The 5,000-nt window shown below is 47.1% G+C and overlaps 16 non-coding genes and 1 pseudogene across 16 annotated transcripts; all 17 read right to left on the bottom strand.

Moving 5' to 3' along the window:
* Positions 1 to 54: 54 nt before the first annotated feature.
* On the bottom strand, positions 55 to 173 carry LOC146227707 (5S ribosomal RNA; annotated as a pseudogene).
* Positions 174 to 357: 184 nt separating this feature from the next.
* LOC146227708 (5S ribosomal RNA) lies at positions 358 to 476 on the bottom strand. Its single transcript, XR_014744791.1, has one exon. It is a non-coding gene; the product is annotated as a 5S ribosomal RNA (ribosomal RNA).
* Positions 477 to 648: 172 nt separating this feature from the next.
* LOC146227709 (5S ribosomal RNA) lies at positions 649 to 767 on the bottom strand. The gene has a single exon (XR_014744792.1). It is a non-coding gene; the product is annotated as a 5S ribosomal RNA (ribosomal RNA).
* A 186-nt stretch (positions 768 to 953) lies between these two features.
* LOC146227710 (5S ribosomal RNA) lies at positions 954 to 1,072 on the bottom strand. Its single transcript, XR_014746430.1, has one exon. It is a non-coding gene; the product is annotated as a 5S ribosomal RNA (ribosomal RNA).
* Positions 1,073 to 1,254: 182 nt separating this feature from the next.
* LOC146227711 (5S ribosomal RNA) lies at positions 1,255 to 1,373 on the bottom strand. The gene has a single exon (XR_014744793.1). It is a non-coding gene; the product is annotated as a 5S ribosomal RNA (ribosomal RNA).
* A 186-nt stretch (positions 1,374 to 1,559) lies between these two features.
* LOC146227712 (5S ribosomal RNA) lies at positions 1,560 to 1,678 on the bottom strand. Its single transcript, XR_014746432.1, has one exon. It is a non-coding gene; the product is annotated as a 5S ribosomal RNA (ribosomal RNA).
* Positions 1,679 to 1,850: 172 nt separating this feature from the next.
* LOC146227713 (5S ribosomal RNA) lies at positions 1,851 to 1,969 on the bottom strand. The gene has a single exon (XR_014746434.1). It is a non-coding gene; the product is annotated as a 5S ribosomal RNA (ribosomal RNA).
* Positions 1,970 to 2,151: 182 nt separating this feature from the next.
* On the bottom strand, positions 2,152 to 2,270 carry LOC146227714 (5S ribosomal RNA). Its single transcript, XR_014746368.1, has one exon. It is a non-coding gene; the product is annotated as a 5S ribosomal RNA (ribosomal RNA).
* A 174-nt stretch (positions 2,271 to 2,444) lies between these two features.
* Positions 2,445 to 2,563, bottom strand: LOC146227715 (5S ribosomal RNA). Its single transcript, XR_014746426.1, has one exon. It is a non-coding gene; the product is annotated as a 5S ribosomal RNA (ribosomal RNA).
* A 174-nt stretch (positions 2,564 to 2,737) lies between these two features.
* Positions 2,738 to 2,856, bottom strand: LOC146227716 (5S ribosomal RNA). Its single transcript, XR_014746436.1, has one exon. It is a non-coding gene; the product is annotated as a 5S ribosomal RNA (ribosomal RNA).
* Positions 2,857 to 3,040: 184 nt separating this feature from the next.
* Positions 3,041 to 3,159, bottom strand: LOC146227717 (5S ribosomal RNA). The gene has a single exon (XR_014746438.1). It is a non-coding gene; the product is annotated as a 5S ribosomal RNA (ribosomal RNA).
* Positions 3,160 to 3,347: 188 nt separating this feature from the next.
* On the bottom strand, positions 3,348 to 3,466 carry LOC146227718 (5S ribosomal RNA). Its single transcript, XR_014746440.1, has one exon. It is a non-coding gene; the product is annotated as a 5S ribosomal RNA (ribosomal RNA).
* Positions 3,467 to 3,634: 168 nt separating this feature from the next.
* Positions 3,635 to 3,753, bottom strand: LOC146227719 (5S ribosomal RNA). Its single transcript, XR_014746443.1, has one exon. It is a non-coding gene; the product is annotated as a 5S ribosomal RNA (ribosomal RNA).
* Positions 3,754 to 3,927: 174 nt separating this feature from the next.
* LOC146227720 (5S ribosomal RNA) lies at positions 3,928 to 4,046 on the bottom strand. The gene has a single exon (XR_014746445.1). It is a non-coding gene; the product is annotated as a 5S ribosomal RNA (ribosomal RNA).
* A 174-nt stretch (positions 4,047 to 4,220) lies between these two features.
* Positions 4,221 to 4,339, bottom strand: LOC146227721 (5S ribosomal RNA). The gene has a single exon (XR_014746448.1). It is a non-coding gene; the product is annotated as a 5S ribosomal RNA (ribosomal RNA).
* A 178-nt stretch (positions 4,340 to 4,517) lies between these two features.
* Positions 4,518 to 4,636, bottom strand: LOC146227722 (5S ribosomal RNA). The gene has a single exon (XR_014746451.1). It is a non-coding gene; the product is annotated as a 5S ribosomal RNA (ribosomal RNA).
* A 182-nt stretch (positions 4,637 to 4,818) lies between these two features.
* On the bottom strand, positions 4,819 to 4,937 carry LOC146227723 (5S ribosomal RNA). The gene has a single exon (XR_014745498.1). It is a non-coding gene; the product is annotated as a 5S ribosomal RNA (ribosomal RNA).
* Between the last annotated feature and the right edge of the window lie 63 nt (positions 4,938 to 5,000).

A 5,000-nucleotide genomic window follows, 5' to 3' on the forward strand; every position in this document is an offset into this window, starting at 1 on the left:
AAGGACTACTTGTGCATATTGCAAGATTTCAGTTTCTAAGTGAATGAGCAAAAGAGCATACAGCACCTGGTATTCCCAGGCGGTCTCCCATCCAAGTACTAACCAGGCCCGACCCTGCTTAGCTTCCGAGATCAGACGAGATTGGGCGTTGCCAGGCTGGTATGGCCGTACGAAATAAGTTGACAACCATAGGCTACTTATCCATATACAGATTTAGCAATTGACAATGCAAGGTAGTCTCTCTCTCTCTCTCTCTCTCTCTCTCTCGTGTCAAAATGAAAACAGCTTCCAGCCCCTTTCATGAAGGACTACTTGTGCATATTGCAAGATGTCAGATTCTAAGTGAATGAGCAAAAGAGCATACAGCACCTGGTATTCCCAGGCGGTCTCCCATCCAAGTACTAACCAGGCCCGACCCTGCTTAGCTTCCGAGATCAGACGTGATCGGGCGTTGCCAGGCTGGTATGGCCGTACGAAATAAGTTGACAACCATAGGCTACTTATCCATATACAGATTTAGCAATTGACAATGCAAGGTGGTCTCTCTCTCTCTCTCTCGTGTCAAAATGAAAACAGCTTCCAGCCCCTTTCATGAAGGACTACTTGTGCATATTGCAAGATGTCAGTTTCTAAGTGAATGAGCAAAAGAGCATACAGCACCTGGTATTCCCAGGCGGTCTCCCATCCAAGTACTAACCAGGCCCGACCCTGCTTAGCTTCCGAGATCAGACGTGATCGGGCGTTGCCAGGCTGGTATGGCCGTACGAAATAAGTTGACAACCATAGGCTACTTATCCATATACAGATTTAGCAATTGACAATGCAAGGTGGTCTCTCTCTCTCTCTCTCTCTCTCTCTCTCTCGTGTCAAAATGAAAACAGCTTCCAGCCCCTTTCATGAAGGACTACTTGTGCATATTGCAAGATGTCAGTTTCTAAGTGAATGAGCAAAAGAGCATACAGCACCTGGTATTCCCAGGCGGTCTCCCATCCAAGTACTAACCAGGCCCGACCCTGCTTAGCTTCCGAGATCAGACGAGATCGGGCGTTGCCAGGCTGGTATGGCCGTACGAAATAAGTTGACAACCATAGGCTACTTATCCATATACAGATTTAGCAATTGACAATGCAAGGTGGTCTCTCTCTCTCTCTCTCTCTCTCTCTCGTGTCAAAATGAAAACAGCTTCCAGCCCCTTTCATGAAGGACTACTTGTGCATATTGCAAGATGTCAGTTTCTAAGTGAATGAGCAAAAGAGCATACAGCACCTGGTATTCCCAGGCGGTCTCCCATCCAAGTACTAACCAGGCCCGACCCTGCTTAGCTTCCGAGATCAGACGTGATCGGGCGTTGCCAGGCTGGTATGGCCGTACGAAATAAGTTGACAACCATAGGCTACTTATCCATATACAGATTTAGCAATTGACAATGCAAGGTAGTCTCTCTCTCTCTCTCTCTCTCTCTCTCTCTCGTGTCAAAATGAAAACAGCTTCCAGCCCCTTTCATGAAGGACTACTTGTGCATATTGCAAGATGTCAGTTTCTAAGTGAATGAGCAAAAGAGCATACAGCACCTGGTATTCCCAGGCGGTCTCCCATCCAAGTACTAACCAGGCCCGACCCTGCTTAGCTTCCGAGATCAGACGAGATCGGGCGTTGCCAGGCTGGTATGGCCGTACGAAATAAGTTGACAACCATAGGCTACTTATCCATATACAGATTTAGCAATTGACAATGCAAGGTGGTCTCTCTCTCTCTCTCTCGTGTCAAAATGAAAACAGCTTCCAGCCCCTTTCATGAAGGACTACTTGTGCATATTGCAAGATTTCAGTTTCTAAGTGAATGAGCAAAAGAGCATACAGCACCTGGTATTCCCAGGCGGTCTCCCATCCAAGTACTAACCAGGCCCGACCCTGCTTAGCTTCCGAGATCAGACGAGATCGGGCGTTGCCAGGCTGGTATGGCCGTACGAAATAAGTTGACAACCATAGGCTACTTATCCATATACAGATTTAGCAATTGACAATGCAAGGTAGTCTCTCTCTCTCTCTCTCTCTCTCTCTCGTGTCAAAATGAAAACAGCTTCCAGCCCCTTTCATGAAGGACTACTTGTGCATATTGCAAGATGTCAGTTTCTAAGTGAATGAGCAAAAGAGCATACAGCACCTGGTATTCCCAGGCGGTCTCCCATCCAAGTACTAACCAGGCCCGACCCTGCTTAGCTTCCGAGATCAGACGAGATCGGGTGTTGCCAGGCTGGTATGGCCGTACGAAATAAGTTGACAACCATAGGCTACTTATCCATATAAAGATTTAGCAATTGACAATGCAAGGTAGTCTCTCTCTCTCTCTCTCTCGTGTCAAAATGAAAACAGCTTCCAGCCCCTTTCATGAAGGACTACTTGTGCATATTGCAAGATGTCAGTTTCTAAGTGAATGAGCAAAAGAGCATACAGCACCTGGTATTCCCAGGCGGTCTCCCATCCAAGTACTAACCAGGCCCGACCCTGCTTAGCTTCCGAGATCAGACGAGATCGGGTGTTGCCAGGCTGGTATGGCCGTACGAAATAAGTTGACAACCATAGGCTACTTATCCATATAAAGATTTAGCAATTGACAATGCAAGGTAGTCTCTCTCTCTCTCTCTCTCGTGTCAAAATGAAAACAGCTTCCAGCCCCTTTCATGAAGGACTACTTGTGCATATTGCAAGATGTCAGTTTCTAAGTGAATGAGCAAAAGAGCATACAGCACCTGGTATTCCCAGGCGGTCTCCCATCCAAGTACTAACCAGGCCCGACCCTGCTTAGCTTCCGAGATCAGACGAGATCGGGCGTTGCCAGGCTGGTATGGCCGTACGAAATAAGTTGACAACCATAGGCTACTTATCCATATACAGATTTAGCAATTGACAATGCAAGGTAGTCTCTCTCTCTCTCTCTCTCTCTCTCTCTCGTGTCAAAATGAAAACAGCTTCCAGCCCCTTTCATGAAGGACTACTTGTGCATATTGCAAGATTTCAGTTTCTAAGTGAATGAGCAAAAGAGCATACAGCACCTGGTATTCCCAGGCGGTCTCCCATCCAAGTACTAACCAGGCCCGACCCTGCTTAGCTTCCGAGATCAGACGAGATCGGGCGTTGCCAGGCTGGTATGGCCGTACGAAATAAGTTGACAACCATAGGCTACTTATCCATATACAGATTTAGCAATTGACAATGCAAGGTGGTCTCTCTCTCTCTCTCTCTCTCTCTCTCTCTCTCGTGTCAAAATGAAAACAGCTTCCAGCCCCTTTCATGAAGGACTACTTGTGCATATTGCAAGATGTCAGTTTGTAAGTGAATGAGCAAAAGAGCATACAGCACCTGGTATTCCCAGGCGGTCTCCCATCCAAGTACTAACCAGGCCCGACCCTGCTTAGCTTCCGAGATCAGACGAGATCGGGCGTTGCCAGGCTGGTATGGCCGTACGAAATAAGTTGACAACCATAGGCTACTTATCCATATACAGATTTAGCAATTGACAATGCAAGGTAGTCTCTCTCTCTCTCGTGTCAAAATGAAAACAGCTTCCAGCCCCTTTCATGAAGGACTACTTGTGCATATTGCAAGATGTCAGTTTCTAAGTGAATGAGCAAAAGAGCATACAGCACCTGGTATTCCCAGGCGGTCTCCCATCCAAGTACTAACCAGGCCCGACCCTGCTTAGCTTCCGAGATCAGACGAGATCGGGCGTTGCCAGGCTGGTATGGCCGTACGAAATAAGTTGACAACCATAGGCTACTTATCCATATACAGATTTAGCAATTGACAATGCAAGGTGGTCTCTCTCTCTCTCTCTCTCGTGTCAAAATGAAAACAGCTTCCAGCCCCTTTCATGAAGGACTACTTGTGCATATTGCAAGATTTCAGTTTCTAAGTGAATGAGCAAAAGAGCATACAGCACCTGGTATTCCCAGGCGGTCTCCCATCCAAGTACTAACCAGGCCCGACCCTGCTTAGCTTCCGAGATCAGACGAGATCGGGCGTTGCCAGGCTGGTATGGCCGTACGAAATAAGTTGACAACCATAGGCTACTTATCCATATACAGATTTAGCAATTGACAATGCAAGGTAGTCTCTCTCTCTCTCTCTCTCGTGTCGAAATGAAAACAGCTTCCAGCCCCTTTCATGAAGGACTACTTGTGCATATTGCAAGATGTCAGTTTCTAAGTGAATGAGCAAAAGAGCATACAGCACCTGGTATTCCCAGGCGGTCTCCCATCCAAGTACTAACCAGGCCCGACCCTGCTTAGCTTCCGAGATCAGACGAGATCGGGCGTTGCCAGGCTGGTATGGCCGTACGAAATAAGTTGACAACCATAGGCTACTTATCCATATACAGATTTAGCAATTGACAATGCAAGGTAGTCTCTCTCTCTCTCTCTCTCTCTCGTGTCAAAATGAAAACAGCTTCCAGCCCCTTTCATGAAGGACTACTTGTGCATATTGCAAGATTTCAGTTTCTAAGTGAATGAGCAAAAGAGCATACAGCACCTGGTATTCCCAGGCGGTCTCCCATCCAAGTACTAACCAGGCCCGACCCTGCTTAGCTTCCGAGATCAGACGAGATCGGGCGTTGCCAGGCTGGTATGGCCGTACGAAATAAGTTGACAACCATAGGCTACTTATCCATATACAGATTTAGCAATTGACAATGCAAGGTAGTCTCTCTCTCTCTCTCTCTCTCTCTCTCGTGTCAAAATGAAAACAGCTTCCAGCCCCTTTCATGAAGGACTACTTGTGCATATTGCAAGATGTCAGTTTCTAAGTGAATGAGCAAAAGAGCATACAGCACCTGGTATTCCCAGGCGGTCTCCCATCCAAGTACTAACCAGGCCCGACCCTGTTTAGCTTCCGAGATCAGACGTGATCGGGCGTTGCCAGGCTGGTATGGCCGTACGAAATAAGTTGACAACCATAGGCTACTTATCCATATACAGATTTAGCAATTGACAATGCAAGGTG

The sequence above is a fragment of the Hypomesus nipponensis genome, chromosome 24, assembly GCF_054491055.1.
Source record: "Hypomesus nipponensis isolate SF chromosome 24, ASM5449105v1, whole genome shotgun sequence".
NCBI classification, from domain to species: Eukaryota; Metazoa; Chordata; class Actinopteri; order Osmeriformes; family Osmeridae; genus Hypomesus; species Hypomesus nipponensis.